Raw genomic sequence first — 22,403 nt, 5'->3', positions numbered from 1 at the left:
CATAACTTCTCCAAAAATAGTTAAGGAACCGTTAACTGGAAACCGTATGACATGAAATGGAGGTAGACACGAACTTTACAACTTATGCCAACTCATTCAAAATTATTCTTAGACACATTTAAAAGGCACAACTTCGAAATTATAGAAGAAAACATAGGAGAAAATCTACATGAACTTGTGTTTGGTTAGGTAGATCATGAGCTTTGAGTTTTAACACACAACACGAAAAGGAAATCGACAAAAAAAGAGAAAGTAATAGCATGGACTTTATAAACTTAAAGATTTCTACTCTGTGAAAGACCTTATTCAGAAAATCAAAAGACAAGCCAGAAGCTGGGAGAAAAATATTTGAAAACACATATCTAATAAAGGATTTGTCTCAAATATACAAAGACCTCTAACACAAACAACCCCACTAAAAATAGGTAAAGATAGGAACAGACACCTGGACAAAGAAGATATACAGATAGTACTTTTAAAATGCTCAATATCATACACCATTAGGGAATTACGAATTAATACAATGAGGTATCACTGTACGTCTATTAGAACTGCTGAACCCCAAGAAAATGACAATACCAGTTACTGCAGGGTGAGGAACAACAGGAACTCTCCCTGCTTACTGGTGGAATGCATGTTCAGCTAATTTGTAAGACTGTTTGGCAGTTTTTTCCAAAACTAAACAAGTCTTACCGTGGGATCCAACAATCGTGCTTCCAGTATTTAGGCAACTGCTTTGAAAAACTATATCTAAACACAAACAAGGATGGAATTATGCATAACAGCTCTACTCATAATGGCTAAAAACTGGAAGAAATCAGGATGTCCTTCAATAGATAAATGCATAAGCAAACTGGGGGTACATCCATGTCATGGGGAACCGAATATGCCACCCCAAAATGCTCTTAGGCATAGGTATTATTTTGATCTGATTGGTTTTTTTATAATAAAATGACCCTGAAGAATTTCAGAAAACTGAGTAGAGTTTGCCCTTTTTGAGGGACATTTACATTTATAAGGGAAATCTCCATTTCAAGGGTGTGTCCCTCTCTGTAGAAAGATGACTATATAGAAGGATGATTAAATAGAATAGAACAGAAGGATGATTAAATCTCAAGAAACCCTCATCAACGGAGAAGTCCTGAGTTAAATCTGCATAGTAACCATACCCTTGCTTACTGTGCATTGCATGATAACCTGTCATAACCGGCTTCTCCCCTTCCCCCAAAGTCTTGTTTTGTTTGTTTTTAGCTGAAGATGGTATTTAAGGTGATGGCTTGGTCCATTTCAAGGAGTTACTCAGTTTTCCTGGGTATCTCCTATATATACAAGAGGTATGAGTGTTATTAAAATTCTGTTTGTTTTTCTCCTATTAATCTTTTATTACATGGAGGATCTCAACCAAGAACCTAGAAAGGTAGAGGGAAAATTGTTTTTCCTCCCATGCACATGCAATGGAACACGACGCAGCAATAGAAAGAAATGAACCATCAACCCACGGAAAGACATGGATGAATCTTAAGTGCATATCGCTAAGTGAAAGAATCCAGTCTGAAGAAGCTGCACGGAGTATGACCCCATTTAAGACACTCTAGGAAAGGCAAAGCTACATAGATGATAAGCAGACCATGTGTTGGGGGGTTTGAAGTATTCCATGTGACACTTTAGGACGGATACTTGTTGCTAAGCATTTGTCCAAATCCATAGATTTGTATAGCTCAAGGGGTCAATCATAATCTATTCAAATTTAGTTATTTGGGGTGTAGGAGTGTTGCAGGATGGAATACACGATGTGACAGAATCGAACTGTATTAGAAATGTATGGAAAAAAAACTGTCAAGGGTGGGGGCAAAGGTGCTGACCTAAGTTACCTGTGGAAATGAATGGAATCTGTAGACTAAAGGCAAAATGGACCGGACATAAGCAGTGGGCTTTATTTTACGAAGTTCTTTCCAGGGTGTAGTAGCTAACAATTCTGAAACCTCTGCACATGTAACCTAGAAAGGAACAATGCATAGATAAATGGCAGATGGTGGGAGCCAGGCTCCTCGCTGTGGGAGTGGGAAGTTACAGGTAAACAAGGGGAGAGCCTCTGCCCTCGTAATCCTGGATCTGGGCTTCCTGGGAGGATGGTGTCGGGAGTTTACTGGCTGGGGAAATGCACAGATCTTTACCCTGGGAAGGTCCTGCAGAGGTAGGAACATCACACCCCATCTTTCCACCCACATGGGCTAGAAACAATCAGACCTCCGAAATCAGCCAAATGCAGCTTTTAAGACATTCTCGCCCCCAGATAAAGGAGCGTGAGGGTCCTGAATTACCCTTAGGCTGTCCCAGAATCCAGGCCCTGGGGGGTGGAGCCAGGATGGGGGTGCCTGGGCCTCTGACCAGCAGCTGGTTGGAAGAAAGGAGGCCAGTCCTGAGGGCAGGGGTTCCCAGTCTGTGAGCCCTGGTGCCCTGATGGGATTCATTCCCAGTGGGGACATCGGCGGGGCCTGCAGTGGTTCTATTTTCCACCCGGGCCCTTCTGATGAAGCCACAGCAACACTGGGCCCAGAAGTCTCCTGGTGGCGTCTCAAACTCTGACACAACAACTTTACAAGGAAATAAGAGAATGTGCTTCGGAACCCTCCAAAATGAGGGAGAGAAGAGTGAAATTGAAAGAGAAGAATCTGAGGCGCTTTTCCTATAAGGGCCCCTGTTGGGAGAGGCAGGGATGGAAAAGCAGGGAACTGGTGGACGGCAGCCCCCACCAAGCACCTCCCTTGCACGTGGGCCATTTGGGACCACAGAGGACCTCGTTCCTGACTGAGTATGCCCTCCTGGAGGAGGGCGGTCCCAAGAACCACACGCATCTCCTGGTTTGGGGTTGGGGTCTGGGTTGGGGTGGGGGACCCCTCACCCAGCACGTGTGTCTCCAGGGGACACTCTGGTCATGTGATACATCAAAGGCCACCTCCAAGGGGACCCTCCCATGAAGACCTCTGAGAGGTGGGTCCAAGCGGGGTAAAGTGGGCTGGAAGGAGAGGGTGCAGGTCTTACCGGGAGGGATGCCATCTCTGGGCCCCTCCAAGTGTCAAGGACTCAGAAGTTTCCAGCTGCTGGACCCCAACCCTCCCCTGCTTGCCTGACCTTCTCCCCCAGCAAGTGTCTCCTCAGCCTCCACACCAGGATAAGGGAAGTTCCTTAATGCATCAGTAGATCAAGGAATTCTCGTTGACCACCCAGGGGCACAGGTTCTGCCCAGGCCCTGGTCCTCCAGGTGTGTGGAGCCGAGCAGGCATCGTGGGGGGCCCCACATGCAGGTGGGGACCATACCGGGCTGGGCTCATTCCATTACTAGATTCTTAACATCTCCTGAGTCAGCCACCATGGATCAAGCCCTGGGCCAGTCACTGGGGAGACAGAAAACCCCCAGTCTCTGTGATCGGACAGAGGAGTGCCTGGGAGGGGGATTGAAGGGGACCGCTGACCCCAGACCCAGCACTGACCAGAGCGCTGAGCACTGACCCAGACCTCTGACCACACCCAGAGCCAGCCCAGCCCCAGAGCACCCAGGACTGGGGTCCATAACCATGCGGACACCTTTTCTAAGGAACACAGGCCTGGGAGTGCCCTTCCCACACCACCCCCTCACAGCCCCAAAGTGCCCAGCGACCCCACACGTTCTAGTAGACAGGTTGGCACCCTGGATGGGTGACGGGCTGAGAAAATATCAGCCAGTGGTGGAAACGACCAGAAGACGCCCCAGACCTTTGGGGGCAGCTGTCCTCCTGTTACCGAACCAAACTTGTGTCTGCTCACCCGTGCAAGAATAAAGCCACACCAGGTTGTGGTGAAGGAACCTGCAGTGTTTATTGTAAGGCAGCAGATAAGGAGGCCAAGGCAGCCAATGCTCAAAACGCCGGAACTCCCCAGTGGGTTTCAGGGAGGCATTTTTACTTTTTAAATTTTTTTATTTTTATTTGTATGTTTTTATAAATTTATTATTTTTTTTATTTATTTATTTATTTATTGATTGATTGATTGATTGATTGATTGGCTGTGTTGGGTCTTCATTGCTGCGCACGGGCTTTCTCTAGTTACCGTGAGCGGGGGCTACTCTTCGTTTTGTTGCGTGAGCTTCTCATTGCGGTGGCTTCTCTCATTGCGGAGCACCGGCTCTAGGTGCACGGGCTTCAGTAGTTGTGGCTCGTGGGCTCTAGAGCGCAGGCTCAGCAGTTGTGGAGCACGGGCTTAGTTGCTCCGCGTCATGTGCGATCTTCCCGGCTCAGGACTCGAACCTGCGTCCCCTGCATTAGCAGGCGGATTCTTAACCACTGCGCCAGCAGAGAAGTCCCAGGGAGACATTTTCAAAGGCCAGGTGAGGGAGGGGAGTCACAGGGTGTGGGATCAGCTTGTGCACAGTTCTGATTGGCTGATGATGAGGTCACAGGGCGGGCTCACAGGGGTGAACATTATCGATTCTCAGACTCCAGTAGGTCTGGGGGCTACATGCTCATGGTCATCAGTAGTTAACGTCTTCCATTTGGTGGGGGTTTCAGCATCTGTAAAACAACTCAGGAATGTGCCTCAGATGCTATCATCTAGGTACTTCAGGGAGGAGCTACAGCAGAGGACATGGGGAGGGGTCCGTCCCAGGAAGGCCCCATAGGATCCTGCTCGGTTACACTCCCCGACCCCATGAGTCCTCCCGCCTGGACCTGGAGCCCTGGAGCACCAGCCAGGGCTGGTGAGAAGCACGAGCTGAGAGCTCCTCTTTGCCTTGTAGGTGATCTTTCCTTTCTCAGACATGACTTGGAGTCTCGGAAAGAAATGCTGATGCTGTGAGATTGGCTTTTTCAAGTGGTTTCCTTCCCTCTGGTCCTGAAGCAGAAGGTTGGGGCCAAAGATGACTTGATGTTGCCGGGGATGGGCCAGAGCGGGGAGAAGTCGGACCTGGGGCAGTTTGCTGCCCTCCACCTCCCGGGGTTAATACCCCCTTGCTCACCTAGAACTGGAATTTCTAGTCATCGGTTTATGACAGGAGGAGGTGGGGTAGCGGGAGGCCAAGGGGGTCATTTCAGCACCACGGATGTCTCTTTGTGTCAGAGCCACACACCCAGGTAGCTCTGCTCTGCGGGCTGGGATCCCCTTAGAAATTACATCTGGGCTCAGAGGTTGTTAGTTCTCCATTCCAGCTTCCACGCCAGCGACCCATCTGGTCGCGCTCAGGCCGCGTACGTGCCGTGGACGGAGGCCAGCCCTGGGGTTGATCGCCACCTGGCAGCAGGAAGTGTGACCCGAGCCGTGGAGGGGAGTTTATAGGAGGTTCTCGGCTACAGGCCAAGTCACTGGGCTGTGATTTGCTGCTCCGTAAGTCGTGGCTTTATTTTCTGGAAAACTTACTTGTGGGGGCAGCCTTCTCTGTCAACTCAGATTTTCAAAAATATCTACTTTGATCTGCTGCCAACTAACGTAATATGATAGAACCCAATTTGATCTTATTAACGTTGATGAGGCTGAATTAGCTAACGTCAGGCCCATTTCCAAAGTGCACAAAGGTTGCCGAGGAGGGGGCCCCGTGAAAGCGCTGCATTGGAGGCCTCGTCTCTGCCGAAGCCCCCGGAGACCTGGAGACCCGGGGTGCAGTTTGCAGAGACCACCGATGCCCTTGTTCCTCGGACAGTGAGAAGGACACCAGCTTGAGTCACGGCTGCCAAGCACCTGGCACGGAGCCTGGGAAATCCCTTGCCCACCGGGGCCATGGCACGCATGTCTGCAAGATCAGGCCACAGCTCGCTGAACTGGACAACAGTGCCAGAACGGCTCTCGGACCCAAGGAAGCAGCCCTGACACCACCTGCCCTGTCTGCTGGGCTTTTTGATTTCTCAGATCCTCTGCTCACAGTTTCCCGGTCTCTTCCTCTGGTCACCGCTGCCAGCATGCCTCTCCTACAACAGCAGATGCCTCCTGCCTTCCATTCTCTGTGCTCCAAGCCGTGCTGCAGCTGAACTTTTTATAACAGAGCACAGCGAACAAGTGCCTGGTGAGCGCATTGTGAGCAAAGCGGCGGCCTTACTGTGACCCTCGGGATGTGGTGTGGCTCCTTAGGGCTTCCTGGATGTCTGGGCCGGCTGCACACGGGCATCACCTGGTCACGTGCACGCACGCGAGGGCCTGCTGTTCCTTGCCCTCGTTTGTCTCATCAGACAAAGCGTCTCATCTCAGAGAGGCTGCACACCTGTACGCCAGGTGACCATCTCCTGAGGTTCACAACCGAGAGGGACAGATGCCACTGGGGCCTTGTGTCTGAGTCAGAGAGGGAGCCAATGCCTCCAATACTGCAGGCTCCCTGAGGGCAGGGCATCCCGCCTCCCTGCCTGGACCGGGCGTGTGCTCTTCCACAAGGAGAGGAGCCCACACGACGGACCCTTTATTTGGAAAAGATAAGCAAAATCAGGTGAAGCAATTTGATACCTATTAAGATGATATCTTCATCCCGAATACTACCCGAATGTATTTTTTAGAAGGTTAATGTTATTGATCATAGCTTGAAAAATGGAATAGCCAGCAGCATGGCACGAATAAAGGAACGCTCTGGAACCTTTGCACACAAAGAGAAGATGCTCACGTAACAGTGCTACTGAGATGAGATGAGAAGAACACAAAGACTGCAGAATAGATGCGAAGAGGTGCCTGGTTCTGCACGTGCAAGACAAGTTACGTGACAATTGCGGACCAAGTCTGGGGACGGGCCAGGGGTTCTGATGTCAGGCAACGGTGACCTCAAGTAGGGGCCAGGTTTCCATGGGGAACGCCCATCTCCCCCCAAACCTAGATGTGCTTCCTGAGAGCAGTGAACACAGGAAGGTAGTGTAGGAGACAAAAGAACTCATTCACGGGCTCAACATCCCCAAGACCACTTGGCCTTTGTCCTCCAGCCACAGATCTAAGCATCTATTAAACAGCAGCTAACCAGGGCCAGAGCCAAACACAGAAGCTGCCACACAGTAGGTGCTCAATAAAGAACCGTTGAATTAATGGAGCTGCTCCTAAGTGGGGTCCGAGTAAGGGATCTGACACATCTCACTGCCCTTTATTGACTGAAAATGTCAGCCCGCTAACGAGGTCTAGGTAGATTAATTATAGAATTTAACACATTTATTTTAAAAGGCGTTGCAAAGAGTGTCTTGATAAAGAGCACACAACACCTGTCACGTTCCTTATCCTAAAGATCGACTCCTGTGCATTGTAGCCACTTAATAAAAAGCTAGCATTTACTAGAAGTTAATTATTAGCAGGTGACAGCCGGAAGCAATGTTCTACACATGCATATCTACTCACGTGCTAGAGCATGGATACAACCATCTCTCTGGATGCAGCAAAAGACACACAACATGAGCTGCCAACTTATTTCTAGAAGTTCATGATCACATGGTGGGGGCACGGGAAGAAGAGGAAAACACCTTAAACTGTGGTCCTTTATTCTTAGAGACCTCCGTCCCCCAGCCACAGGGACATGCTTCGTTGAAATAATGGCTAATGTAGGTAAAAATGAAAGAGGAACTTTGACTTACCCAGGAAAGTCCAAATCAGATGTTTTCCAGTTTGAAAGCATGTGAAGCAGGTGTTTTCAGAGTAGGTGTGCATCTGGGACCAGGGTGGGTGTCCACCAGCATGGAGGAGATAGGCCCAGGGCAGGGGGGACATAGGGCTGCTCTCCCAGTGGCCTGCAATGGACGCCAGTGTCCCCAAGACTTCACTGAGACCCCAGCCACCCGCATGGAGTAAACCCCGCAAGGCAGACTCTTCAGATGCGGCTCTCGAGACAGCACCAGGCCGCGTCTGCACCCTCCAGGGCCCTTCGAGGAGCTGCAGCTGAAGGAGCTGATGCTGCCTCCCTGCCCCTCCCCACACGGGTCCTGCACCCCATCCCCACAGCCTTTGCTTCTCCCTGCGGAACAAGCTCCCTCTCGCCCACGGGTCTCTTCCAAGGCAGCAATGCTGGGAAGTCTGGTACTCAGACCCAGAAGGAACCAGCAGGGAGGTTCTGTGGAGGCATCACTGATGATCTCCCCAGATTGAAAACGCTCACCTGGGAGAAAAGGGAACTCCTGTGCACTGTTGGTGGAAGCGTAAATTGGTGAAGCCACTGTGGAAAACAGTAGGAAGGTGCCTTGAAAAATTAGAACTAGACCTACCACATGACCCAGCAATCCCACTTCTGGGTATGTATCCAAAGGAAATGAAATCAGTGTCTCAAAGAGATATCTGTGCCCCACGTTCATGGCCGCGTTACTCGCAAAAGCCAAGATATGGAAACAACCTGTGTCCATCGATGGATGAGTGGATAAAGAAAACGTGAGATATGTATATATACATATATACAGAAATATAATGAAATACTCAGCCGTCCGAGAGGAAGATTTTCCTTTACGCTTCTAGATTCTTCTGGTTGGTATAAGAATTAAATTGACATGAGGCAGACTAACAAGAGAAAATCAAACAAACTTTAATAACATGTATACATGGGAGAGACCCAGGGAAACTGAGTAACTCGCCAATGGCCAAACCTTCACCTTAAATACCATCTTCAGCTAAAGACCATAGAGGATGTTGGGTAGGGATCTGGGGCTTCAAAGGGAACGCAGACAGTTCACCCGGTGACAGACATGCAGATGTTTGGTAAATCGCCGTTTCCTGGGCCCTGCAGAGACAGTGGCACGCAGACTGGACTCTGGTCTCCAGGCTCTGCTGAGTTTCCCCACCACACATAACCCACGTTCTTTGCAGATTTCTCTGGTGACAGCTCTGTTCCAGGAACAGACCCTTTATCTAAATTCTACAGGCAGCTAAGAGGGAGGTAAAAAAAAAAAAAAAAAAAAAAAACACTTCCTGAGTCTTCTGTTTCTTAAAATAATCAGCCTAAATGAATCCTCATGCCAGAGAGACACATTCTGGGATGACAGATTTTGCTCCCCTCCACAGTCAAGGAGCTCAGGCCCCCTGGCTGGCAGTGCTCCTCACAAATGTACATTTCTTGCCCCAGCACCTCCATTCCCAGGTCCCTTTATCTGAAGCCTCGGACAGGGGTCTTCTCCAGGCGCCTCTATGAGGCCTCCTTCGGGGAGGAGGGGAAACCTTGAAGGCACTTTCCCCACTCTGACTTGGTACCCAGGACGTTTCCACTCCGAGCCCACCCCCTCACACCCACCCTCAGCCTTGGGTCCGTAGAACCGACAGAGCCTTTTGCTGAGCTCCCCCTGCAGTAAGACGACCCCCACGCGGCTCTGCTCTACCTAGCCCTCAACAGGCACACCATTTCCTGGGGGAAAATGGAACAGCTGTAGATGCTTGCGTCGTTCATCACAGTAAGTGATTAAAGCTTTAGCGCTTCCATTTGTGGCTTGTGGCTTTAATCACTTACACCTAACAGCTCAGCTCCCTCTCAGCTGAGCTCCGGACGCTCCGGACTTGCCCTTGTGCCTGTAGCCAGAGACAGCAGTCAGTTCGCAAGGGCTCGTGTGATGAGATTAGGCCCACTGGGGTCTTATCCCTCCAAAGGTCATTGATCAGGAACTTTAGTGACATCCGCAAAATCCCTTCGCTCTGTAAAATGACATAATCACAGAAGCGGCAGCGGGGCAACCAGGCTGGGAGGCAAACCTCTCCGTGTTGCCAGCTATCCACGGAGGCCGCTGTGCACGGCCTGCTGGGCCTTCAGCAGCCTCCTTGTCCTGTGCCCCAGCCCTCAGACTACCCGGGGACATACTTGCTCACGGCATGATTAGGACGACCAGAACAACCAAGTAAAGATTCTGAGCAGTGTTGAATTTACGGGCTTGGCCAGCGGCCGTGCTGCAGGGGCCACACAGCTGGGTGGTCCCCTGGTCCAGCAGCACCCCCACGAGAGCCCCGGTCCCCTACAAACATCAGATGACCTAGGGCACCACTCCTCTACTGAACTGAGAGTTTAGTGCCGGGAACTCTCAGCAGGACAAGATCATTTGTGGGCCATAATTTTATACAACTATACCAGATGCTTCTCTGTACAGATCAACACTTTCATACCCTATCTGCCCTGTTCGGGCCGTATAGATCGACCTCATGTTGCACATCGGAGGTGCCAGTATGACAACTGTCCTGTTATGACGATTCACATCCAAACCACGTGTAGGTGATCATGCCAGTAAGAGTCTTCCTACTCAGGTGCGCGTCTTTCTCTAGAGGCAGGGGTGGCATGAAGGAAAATTTACGGGTCAAATCCATACACATTGTAATATTACTATGTACCGCCAAATGGCTCCTCAAAAAATAGCACTCATATGTACTCAAGATAGCGTAGAAGTATATATATTTACCTATGGTTTGACCACCCCTGGATATTGCTGACCTTCTCAGTTGTTACCCATCAGACAGGTAACGAGAAGTGCAAGTAGCTTTAGTTTACATTTTCCAGGTTAGTAATCGTTTCGTCATTGTCCAGTTGGGAAAACAGAAACCGTACCAGTTAGTCTAACAGAGACCAGGGCACGTAGGGAGCTGGAGAAGCACGCAGCGGGGACCCGAGACAAGAAAGACCACACTCGGGGAGCTGGCGCCGCCCGCGAGCCCGCAGGAACACAGGACAGGGCTCGGGCTCGCAGAGCCCATGCCCTCGGGGAAGGGCCGTCGCCTGGCAGAGCCGGGACGCAGACCTTGGAGAAGGTCCTGCCCATGCGAAAGGTGGGATTACAGAGGTTCTCGAAGAAAACATAAGAGTGCGTCTTCTTTCTGTTACAGCATCTGTGAATTTGGTGTCAGAAGAGCGTTCTCCAATGGGACCCAAAAAATGCAATAACCATAAAGTAAAAGATTGCTAAATTGGACTTTGTTAAGATTAAGAACTTTAGGTAAAAACAATAGACACAAACGGGAACGATGTATTTGCAATGCATTTATCCCGTGGAGGATTCATACCCAGAAGGTCTAAAGAACTGCTACAAATCAATTTTCTTTTTAAAGAGAGCCCAATTAAAAATAATCAAAAGTTTGAACAAGCCCTTCAGAAAAGATGATATCCAAATGGCTTAGAAGCCTCGGACAGCCAATCCTACAACATTACTGTTCAGGAAATTCAAATGAATATGTCATACACAGCACACACATCAGAATGACTAAAATTAAACAGACTAAATAAAATATTTTAAAACTGGCAAGATAAGCATCGCTGATGGGAGTGTAAATCAGTACAGCAACTCTGGAAAACTGCTTGGCAGTATTTATACAGCTGAGCATACATATGTACCCCCTCTGACACAGCCCGACAGAGATTATGGCTTCTGTCCAAGAAAAGACGTGCAAGTACGCAAAAGCTAGAAAAATTAGGCAATTAAAAATTTTATGCCAGTAATCGAACAGACACATATATTTTGATATATTCAAACAATAGTGCATAGCAATGATGAAATGAATGATTGCTGCACGAAATAATATAGATGAGTTTCACAGACATAACCTTGAGTGGAAAAGCTAGATATAAAAAAGTACCTAATGTGTGTTTGCATTGCTTGGAGGTCCAGAAACTGGCAAAGCCCAATAGAGAATGCAAGTGTGGCTGGCTTTGGGACGGGGTGAGGTTCATTGAGAGGGCACGGAGTGCCTTCCTTTACCTGAAGCACCGTATTGTCTGCTCGTTGTTCTAACTTGAGTCCTCCTGTTTGTTTCTTAACTCTTCACATTCATCAGTATTCCAGCAGACTTTATTGACTCTAAGCTAATTTTAACGGGAATACTTCTGTTTCGTAATTTCCGTGTTCAAAGAGAAACATGCTTGATCTTATTCGTATGGTAAGATCAGCCTATCCCTACTTATTCCAAAGTCGTAAAAACTTAAGGATGCATTTATAATTGCAAATTACATTAGAGATGACGGCGGGGGGGGGGGGGTGGGGGGGGGGTTGGCGGTGGAGGGGTGAGGGGTCACCTGTAAATACTGATGAGTACCTAATTGTTGCCAGCAATTGGATGAAGAGACCACATTGCTGGGGGGCCGTCAATTGTAACGAGCTCAGATACACTTTGATTCCTTATCTTCCAAAAGTCGTTCTTCCTGAACAGCCAACTTATTTCTGTGAATGCAGAATTTAGTAAATAATATAAATATATTAAATATATTAATATAAAGGAAAAAGAATAAGCTTAAAGTTGGTAATCTCAGTAGGATATTCATTCTGGGTTTTTATTTATTCTATCCAATATAACCCCATTGGACCATCCATAAAGTTAATACTGAGTGGATATTTGTTGATTTTCCACCCTGCTTTGAAGAACAGCTGTGTCCTCTGATATCTCATTGCTGAGAAAGAGCACAAACGCTGAGCGCTATAAATACTGACGACTCGGCACGTCCATTAAGGGTAGACGGGTGTGCGCAGCTCCTGGAGTTAATTAACCAAGTGCTCAAGAAAACCTTGGCTTTACTGTCCACAGACCAAGCAACACCATCTAGTGACTAATGATTTCCTGCCCTCTGCTGGTTCCAGTAGATATATTCCAGGAAAAAGGCTTCAGGGTAGAATTTTTCTGGATGTTTCCTCTTAAACACAAAACAAGCACAAATAAAATAAAAATATGACAATTCTTGATGTATATCCTTAGTCAAATATTCAAAGAGCAGAAAGCATTCTGATGCCATACGAGATGTCAGATCTACCCTGTTTTGCCCTTCACATCATTCGAAGTCATCAAAACGTTTCACCCAGAATCCAAGGCTCCCAGTTAACAGTCAGCTTATAATGGCGCCTCTTGTGGGAGTGGCTTTCTCGGGCCCCGTGCCCCACACAGGGCCTCGTCCCCAGAGGCCCCAGTAGAGGAACTCTATTCAAAGGCAGAAAAAAAAAAAAGAGGAAAAAAATGCTGTCTGCCCCTCTGTTCCACTGGCTGTGCGTCTCTGTCTCTACGCGTGTGTGTGTATGACTCTATGTACAGATGTGTGTGTACATGTCTACCTGTCCGTCTGTTTTACTGTCTGTCTGTCTGCCTCACTTGTCTGTTAGTCCACCTGTATCTCTCGATCCATATTCCTGCCCGTCTGTCTCTATGTGTTGCCCATCTTTCTGTCTGTCCTTTTGTTAATATATCTGTTTATGTGTCCATCCTTCTGATGCTATCTCTTGGTCCATCTATCAGGCTGTATGTTTTTTGTTCTGTCACTTTACCTATCTGCCTCTGTGTCTGCTCTTTCTGTCTGTCTGTCTGTCTGTCTATCTATGTACATATCTAGCTATCTTTTTTCCTCACTGAGCTGTCCCGTGTGTGTGTGTGCAATGCACACATTGATAAAAACCTGTTCTTTGCTGGGCAGGACACGTGGACCCAAAACCTCTCCTCGTCGGGCCGTCCCTCCAGATCCAGGTGCTGCCTGTTCTCTGAGCCCAAATCCGCCACGTTCTACCCCCAACACTCAGTTACTGGCCCACCTGCTCCCACAGGCAACCCCTAGCCTGACTTCTATCCCCACAGAGTCATGTCTATCCTAGAACTCGAGCACGTCTCCATTTGTGACTGTGAGGCCCCTTCACGTTGGTGCACGCATCAGGGGCTGCTCTTTTGCACTACTGCGTAATACGACGTACACTGTTGTGTGTGTGTTAGTGCGTGTATGTGTTTGTGTACATTTTAGGTGTGTGTGCGTATGTATGTGTGGGTCTGTATGTGGTTATGTGTGTGTGATGGAAGGAGGCCGCACCACCCTTTCAAACACTTTCCAGCTGGCCAGTAGGTTCACAAGAAAACGTTGCTGGTGTCTGCAGGAGCAGCTCCCATCTGGGCCCCGGGCATCCCAAACCATACTTTCCATACATGCTGTGGATCCCTCCCCACGGAGCCCGCAGGCAGCAAGGAGAGGCAAGAGGCCTCAGCAGTTGCCACTGCTGTGCACGGCTGAGTAGGTTGGGAATGGCACCCTGGGGTTGTACAGTACACAGCCTCGGGCCCTGCCCCGGCCCAGAGCTGTGGTCGCCAAGCTCCAGCTCACTTTCTGCACTGGGCCTCACTAGGGAATAAGAACAGTCCCAGGCCTCAGCACTGAAGCAGCATTGATCCGGGAAGGGAAAGGAAGAGCCCTGCAGCGTGCGGGCCTGACCCAGGGCCTCAGAGAGCCTCATTCCTCATGTGTCAGAAACTGAGGTTTCAGGGAGGGTCTGGGGCTGGCAGGTCACTCAGAGAGGATGGTGCCAGGATCCAGGCAACTGGTGTGCTCCTTTTGGTGCAGCCAAACTCTCTGCCTGCTGGAGGAGCCTTCATGCAGCACCCCAGTGGACCCGTCAGGGTCAGGGAGCCCAGGTCACCCAGACCCAAAGCCCAGGGGACTCTAAAGTTTTGTGCAGGTAGAGAAGGGCGAGGGGGCCCAGGGGACCAGAGAGGAGATAACTGCAATCATCCAAGTCAGTGAGGACAGTGGCCTGGACCGGGTGGTGGCAGCGGGATGGAGAAACGTATTGGGGCTGAAAACAAATTTTAAAAGTTTAAAGGTCAGGGTATTGCACTAGAGTGGGAGGTGAGGGAGAGAAAGGGTGCATCAGAAACGAGGTGCAGAGGTCTGGCTTGAGCACTGAGGGGCCGGCCCGCTCCTTCCTCTCCGTGAGCCTCAGTTTCCTCATCTGTAAAGCGTTGTTGACATTCTAAGTTCTAACCATCCTTGTCAGCCACTCATCACTGAGTTCTCCCATGTGTATGTGCTATGGATATGTTGATAAACTTCTGCTTGTTTTTCCCTTGTTCATCTGTCTTTCGTCAGTCCACTTTGCAGGGTACCAGCTGAAGGACCTTGGAGGATAGACGGGAAAACAATCTTTTTCCTCTCCTACATCAGAGAGGGGCTACCTCGGCTCGACACCTCTGTAGGGAACGCCGGCCACCTAAACTCACGCCCGGAATGGGTTATAACCGTGTGAGAGAGCCAGAGCAGGGGGTCAACACACAAACCTCTGGGGCTCCTTCCCCCAGGCAGAAAAACAGCAGTTCTCAAGGTGAGGCCCCCGTAACTGCTTAACATCACCCGGGAACTTGTTAGAAATGCACATTTGGGGACTGCCACCGGCCAGATGAATCAGAACTCATGGTGCTGTGAGTTTAAAGAAGCCCTCTGGGAGGTTCTGATGTAGCCCACGGCCTGTTTCTGGATGGCCCTTTAGCTAAGAATGGTTTTTGCATTTTTTTAATGATTGTGGGGTGGGGGCAGAATCAAAGGAAGAGTCATAGTTTGCGCCATGTGAAAAATATATGAAATTCGGATGTCAGTGTCCATAAATGAGGTTTTATTTGAACACAGTAACTAATAACTAACGGGTTTGCTTTCATGCTACAACAGAGCCACGCCGCTTCCAGAGACCTCACGGCCACAAAGCCTACGGTATTTATTCTCGGGCCTCTGCCGGCAAAGTTCCCCTGTCCTGCCTGACAGCAGCAAGCCTGTCTCCAAACCACTGGGCCTGCAGGGCCTGAACCCGGGCCCGCACGCCCACCAGGGCTCAGGGGAAAACCCGGGGGCATGTGTACTGGGACGAGAAACACGTCCATCTCCGTGTTGCTCACCTCAAATGGAAATTTGCCGTCCTCTTCGTTTATGGATGGATGCGATTCTGCTGCCTGCAGAATGGGGGGGTTTCTTCGTCAGTGACTTTCTGGGACCCCCGACAGTGAGGCTGTGCTCACCACCAGGAAGCTGGCATCAGCGGTTAGTGAGGAAATGTGGTTATTAATATCCCACAGATTTTTTCGTCTGTATTTTGGTAACTGCTTTGCACGAGGGTGGGTTTCCTCTGCAACCATAGGTATTTCATTTTGTGCATTTCAAAATGTTATTCTGAGAAGAAGACCACAACATAGAAAACTTTTAAAGTCTGCAGGCAGTGGCTCCCTGGCACCTCACAGCCTGCACTGACACGGAGGAGGCCTCCTGGACCCTCCCACCCCGGCCAGCCCTGCGGCAAGGCCCCAGGCCCCTCGCAGGACAGGCCAAGAACAAATACGGACATCTTACTTCCCGCGGTTCTTTCACATCTTGCGGGAGCAGCCAAAGCTGAGCCCCTACAGGGTGCCAGGCACCGGCTGTTCTGGGTGCTGGGGCTCCATCGTGAATAAGATAGAACCAAAGCTCCCGCTCCGGAGAGGCTGACTTTCCGGGAGGAGGAGGGCAATGCAGCAAGGCTGCCAGGGAGGCCTGAGGGGTGCTGGGTGCTGGGGAAGGAGGCCGGGCCCTGCGTGGGGTCCACGGGCCCTGGGTGGTCTTCGCTGCCCCAGCCAAGCGGCTTCCTTTTGCTTCTTCCTGAGCTCTCCTACTCCAGGGCCTTTGCTAGTGCTGGTCTCTCTCTCTCTCTCTGGGAAGCTCCTCCCCACATACCTGGCAAACCTCTACCCACCCTTCAGATCTCAGAGGAAATGTCACTTCCTTGGAGGACCCCCCGCCTTGGTCCCTGCAACAAGGCCTCCCCTTGCTTTACCCATGGCACCCTTTCGTGTCCCTCACTCAGGGACCGCGTTGCATCGCTACTGCTGCAGCAGGCGTGGCTTGTGCGCCACCTGAACCCCTTTACCGGGATGAGCCGGGCGCCCAGGTGCTGTGTCATTTGCTAATGGCTCTCAGCTGCCCCCTCCCTGGAGAACCATTCTGGGCCAACAGGAGCCACCTTGGCCCGAAATGGCTGAGAGGCTGGACCTCCCCGCTCGGCAGGGTGGCAGTAGCCAGAGGCTGGCTGCTGAGGGTACAAAAGCCCAGCCCCCGCCGGCAAGTGGGACAGCTCACATTCCCGAGCCCAGGGTCAGGCCAGCTGGCCGTCAGCTGGACCCACCTGGGCCCTTCAGCTCCTCTCCTGCTTCTGCTGCTTCCCTGCCCCCAACCCCCCAGTGAATCACGCGCACACGAACCCCTGTTGCAGGCTCTACTTCTGGGGACTCACATGTTGAACGCCTGTCCCCTGAGCCCCTAGACTGACGTCAGGGGCTGGGCCTGCCCTGCTTCCTCCCAGAGTGCCAATGCCTGCCTGGCACACAGTGGCAAATCGTAAACACTTGTTGAAGGAATGGGTGGAGCTCCCATTTCTCACGTAAGGAAACTGAGGCCCAGAGATGGCCGGTCATGAGCATTTAGGAGGCAGAAGGCCTTCGAGACCCCCAGTCCAGGCTTGGGTAAGGACGGCCCGCTTCTGTGCTTTCTCGGCAGCACTGAGAGGGAAGAAAGTAGGGCCCAGAGCCCCCGGTGGGCTCAAATCCCCCGTAGCACCAAGCTCTCCACCCTTCCTGCCCCAGGCCGAGCTGCTCTCTCCTCAGCGTGGCTGGTGGCCGGGCTCTGGCCCAGCTGGGTCAGTGGGAAGGTGAAGGGGGGCTGCAGGTTGGTGAGGCCTGAAGACACTTCTCCGGGTGGTGAAGCCCACAGGGCCTGCCCTCCATCCACCCACCATCCGTTAGACGAATACACAGGGAGCACATCCTAGCCCGGCTCTTGGCACTGGGCACCCAGGAGTGGACGAGAGACACGGCCATCCCTGCCCTTGGGGAGCCTCAGCACGGGGGCCGGGAAGGGTGGGAGGCAGGTCTGGGGGAAGAGGGATCCAGGCAGAGGGACCAGCCCTTGCAAAGGTCCTCGGGTTTGGGCAAAATGTGCTCTCAAGGAGCTAAAGCGAGGCAGGGTGCCTGGAGCAGGGGAAGGGGCAGGATGGGCAGATTCCAGGGCTGGAGAAACAGCGGGGACTCTAGCTCCAGTGTGGAAGGAAGACAGGGAGGGTTTCAGGCAGCGGGGTCAAAAGGCCTAATTCTGGTTTTGAGACCCCTCTGGTCCTGGGTGGAGGGTGGGCTGTGGGGGGATGGGGGTGTCCTTCGAGGCCCCACCGCTCTGACCTTGGCCCCTTGACACTGAAGAGAAGCCCACTTCCGACGTCCTCCCAAGTCGCAGGAGGTGGACCTGGGGATAAACCGGGGCAGACCCTCTAGCCAGGCTATCCCTCCGGCCCAGGAGGGCGGAGGCATCTGGGTCAAAGGAGCAGACGTGAAGTCCGTGAAGTCCGCAGCGGGGGCTGGGGGCTTGAGGCCTAGCTCTGACCCCAGCTCAGATAACTACCCTCCCATTGCTCTTGGGCAAGTCCCTCACTGACCCTGAACCGACTTCCTCTGGAACAGGAAGCCCGGGCCCTGGTCCTGATTCCCCGCCCACCCCACGTGTACCGGTTTTCAGGCGGATTCTCTCATCCTCGGGGAGGCAGGAAAGAGCAGAGGCAGCCAGTGGTGACGGCCACACACAGAGGGGGTCCTGGCTGCGTCGCCCCTACCCGAAGACCTGTGTTCAAACAGGAGGGCACGGGTCCAAAGCACTCGCTGCACGAAGGGCTTCTCTCCTCCATTCTTTTCAACAAGTCTGGGAGCTGGCCGTTGTGAGGAACACCCTTTTCCACTGATGGAGAGACTGAGGCCGGAGGGGAAAGGAAGCCACTACTCCAGATCACTGAGCAAGCGCGTGGCCTGGCGTCTGACCCGGGGTCCCAGCCAGGACGGGCCCCGAGGGACTCCTGAGCTCCGGCTGGGGCCAGGTCCTCCTGCCCAGAGGCCGGACCTGTCAGTGCTGTGGAAATAGCTCTCAGGGGAGCGGGGGAGGCCACAGCTGGCTTAGACTCCGGTATTGGGGTCGCAGGGAAAGCTTCAGGGCCAGGGGAGGAAAGCCCCCACCCCACATAAAGCCAACCATCTCCAGGTCCGACTCACGGGACATCTGCCAGGAAGTCCTCGCAACCACCCCAGCCCCTCCCATCACCCGGCTTCTTATTCTGTGGTCTGGAATGTCATCTGGACCCCACGGCATGAGGGCCCCGGTCCTTCACTGACACAGAGGAGGTCTCCACTCAGGGAATGTTTGGGCAAAGGGAAGGACTCTCTCCCTGGGGGCTACTTCCAGAAGCCACCGGAGCCCTCGGGGCAACGACGCTCTCCTTTGCCCGGAACGGGCTGTGCACGTGCACGCTGCTCTCCGCGACGGCGGCACCTGCCTGCCCTCCGGCCCCATCGCCCCAGCCTCAACCACCCCAGCGCCCGCACGCCACCCGGCTTCCTGTCCGCCGGTGAGAAGCAGGGCTGCCTCGAGCTGGGGGCCCAGACCGCGCCTGCCCTGCCCTCATCAAACCCTTGCAGAAGAAGGGAAAGGGGAGCACGGGCCCGGGGAGGGCAAGGCAGGGGCGCAAGTCCAGGCAAGGCGGGCGGTCTGGCACACTCGGGCCGCGTGGAGAGGACGGTGGTGGCGGGGGGCGGGAGGGTGAGGGCGTGTGCGACGGCCTGAAAAGCACGCGGGGGTCCTCGAGGAGGCCAGTTCTGTCCTCTCTCCCCTCCCCCGCCGGCCTCTGGGGAGCCCCCCCCAGCCCAGGACACGGCGCGGGGGGTGAAGGCAGCACGAGCACCAGCACCCGCTGCGCCAGGCGGGGCCTTTCAAACACACGTCTGCACGCGGTGGCACTCCGAGAGATCAAAATGGTTTAATGCGGTCTAGTCTTGTGGCCTACGTCTTTAGATACTGCTGTGTATTGAAAATAACATGAAAATTCTCCAGTTTCACCATTTAAAATAGATTTGACATCGATTTGACCTGTGCAGGGGCCTCCTTCCCGCCAGGCCCCCTGCCCCCGCCAGGACCCTAGGGTGGCACAGCACCAGCAGGTACGGGGGGGCAGGGGGCGCCTTGCTCTGAGACACTCGCCCGTCTCGACACACGACCTCCGGGACCCGGGTGGGTCCGCGAACGCACACATGCCCCCCCCAGCAGGCAGGCACAGCCCTGCTGACGGAGCCCGGCACACACACGGACGTGCGTTCGTGGACAAATGCACACAGGCCTCCTACATGCAACTGCGTGCAAACGCTCACCTTTGGAGGCCAAGTCCTCACATACACGTGTAGCTGTCACCTTGTGCCCAGGTACACAGAAGCCTCACCCTGTCACACGTGCTCCACGCCTGCCCACGTGGACAGAATCGGGGCAGAGGGCTGGTGGGACCACGGCCGGTGTCCGTCCTGAGCACTGTGTGCCCAGCCCCACAGCCTGGTGAACATTTAAACCAACGCCTGCGTATACAACGAGCACACAAACAGACCTATGGGTAGATACACACATAACCGTGTGAGCCTGTGTGCGTTTACACACATGTATACATCATGTATAGACACCATCAGCCCAGGCTCACACACGTACGGAGCTCGTCGCGGGCACACATCTGCACAGCACTCGCATGTACACTCGGGCACTTACAGGAAAAGCCATAATTGGACACGTTTTACCGGCACACGGATGAGATGATTCCACACGGGAATTCACGCCCCGGTGCTCACACACGTATTTTGTCCCCAGGCCCCGCCCCACGTAAGCAGCTCAGCGTCTCAGGGCAGAGGGCGCCTCAGCCAGCTCCAGCCTCTGCACCACTGGGTCCAGGCTGTCGAGAAACTTCCCGGAAATACCACTGCCGGGGGCGGCGGGCTCAGGAGCAGGTTTGTACACCCACCCGCTCAGCACACAGGCCACACATAACATACACGCGTGCTCGGCGCACACACAACACACGGCACAGCGCACACTCACTGGGTTCGCACGTTCCACGCCCCACACACGGGCACACGCACCCCAGGGACCACGTGATCCTGCCTCTGCACACACGGCTCCCCCCATCCGCCCTCCCGCTTCAAGGGCACTAAAGAGGGAGGCTATTTTGGTCTTCAGCACAAGCAATAAATAAATAAATAAATAAATAAATAAATAAATAAACCCAGAGGAGGCAAAAAGAGGGCAGCGGAGTTTGAAAACGCAGCATCTGCCTTTGGTGAGAGATGAAAGGCAGCTCGGGGAGGCCCTCCTGCAGGGTCTGCGGCCTGAGCCGTCCAGCGTGGGCCTGGGAGGGGGATAGGCCCGAGAGGAGGCGCCCCAGGCCACCCGAGACAGCTAGGGCCTCGGGGGACCCAGGGCCCCCGGGGCTCTGCCCTGGTGGGGTGAGTGGAGGGCTGGCCCAACAGGACCATGTGCCAGCCCCGAGCGACCAGGGCCACCTGCCACCCACCTGGCAACCACAGGGACTCCACATCACCGCCCAGGACTAAGGCTGAGGAAGCAGGGGCTCAGGCCAGGAAGGGGCAGAGGCCTGTCCGGCAGATCCTGAGAGGAACGAGGCCTCTGCCTGCCTCGGGCTGACCCTTCTGACTCTTCCTGACCGGAAGTTAGGGTGGCGTCTGAGGCCCGGGCAGGGCTTTCTGGGTGGGAATACACAGCCGGTGCCCGGACCCTGCACGGCCCCTGACTTCAGGGCCAGGCCTCCCGCTGTTGCAGGGGCTGGAGGAGGGGAGAGGCAGAAGCCCCCACTGCAGCCCCTGGCCCCTCCTTGCCCCTCGCCCGTCTGCACTCGGCCTCTGTCTCCTAACTTGGGCCGGAGCCCTGGCATCTCCGGGTGGTGAGCTGGCCCGCGGCAGCCTGGATAGGCAGGCTGGGGCTCTCTAATGACTGACCGGCTTGGTCATTTGTGAGGACAGCGCTCTCAGCCGTCCTGGGAGGGGCCCAGGCTCCGCCCTGACAGCTGTTCCCTTCGCCAGGAACGAGCCTGCGTTGGGCAGCTCTTGGGCTGGCAGAGGCAAGAGCCAGCGACAAATCAGGGGGCCCGAGCCGCTCCCTGACCGAGGTGCCCAGATGTGGGTGCTGACCAGCCCACGGCTCTCCTAGGACGTTCCTGTGCGTTCGGCACCAGGGCACAGCCTGGCTGGGCCCCACCCAGGCTCACCTCTGCTGCCCACCTTGGGGGGATGGGTGCCGGCTCGGCCTGGCCTCCGCAGACAGAGGGCCATGGTGGAGCCGGGGGCAGCAGGGAGGACGGGTGAGTCCAATAAAAACAGTGACAACTGGAGCCAGACCCCCCAGGGTCTCTAAGGCACGACTCATGCTGGGGCCCCGCGGGGACGGGCTGAAACACTTCCTTGGAGTCGGGGAAGCTGGCCCCCCTTCCCATGGAGCCATCCACCCCTACGTTCCCCAGCTGGCCCTCTCTGGGGAAGGGGGTGGAGGCCACGGGGCAGAAAAGGAGGGAGAATCCGGCGGGCTGGGGTCGTGGAGGGTGGGTGGGGCTGGGTGGGGGGGGAGCAGACCTTCCACCGCAGGCAGGTCCCATCCTGGCCCTGAGATGCACCTCAAAGGAGGTACAGAGTCAAACTTAAAAAGCTCAGACCGGATTCTTCCCGGCCCTGACTCCCACCCCAGTGACACTGAAAAGCTTTTGTTATGATCATTAACAAGGTCTTGGTTTTGCCATCACAAAGGAAATCCAGTTCACCCCGTGAGCACAGAGCACAACGGGGTGGGGAGGCGGGGTTGACCTCCCTGCTTGCCCTCAGGCCACGTGCCCGGCCTTCATGGAAGAGAGGCCAGCCCA

At 53.4% G+C, this 22,403-nt stretch overlaps 1 protein-coding gene across 1 annotated transcript in view; it reads right to left on the bottom strand.

The window, feature by feature from the left end:
• The window catches only part of LOC137754327 (disintegrin and metalloproteinase domain-containing protein 21-like), a 54,662-nt gene that overhangs the window by 23,749 nt on the left and 8,510 nt on the right, over positions 1 to 22,403 (bottom strand). The window lies entirely within an intron of this gene.

This window comes from Eschrichtius robustus, chromosome 20 (genome assembly GCF_028021215.1).
Source record: "Eschrichtius robustus isolate mEscRob2 chromosome 20, mEscRob2.pri, whole genome shotgun sequence".
In the NCBI taxonomy this organism is placed as follows: Eukaryota; Metazoa; Chordata; class Mammalia; order Artiodactyla; family Eschrichtiidae; genus Eschrichtius; species Eschrichtius robustus.
The sequence above is the reverse complement of the archived record's forward strand: the minus strand, read 5'-3'. Positions and strand labels throughout refer to the sequence as shown.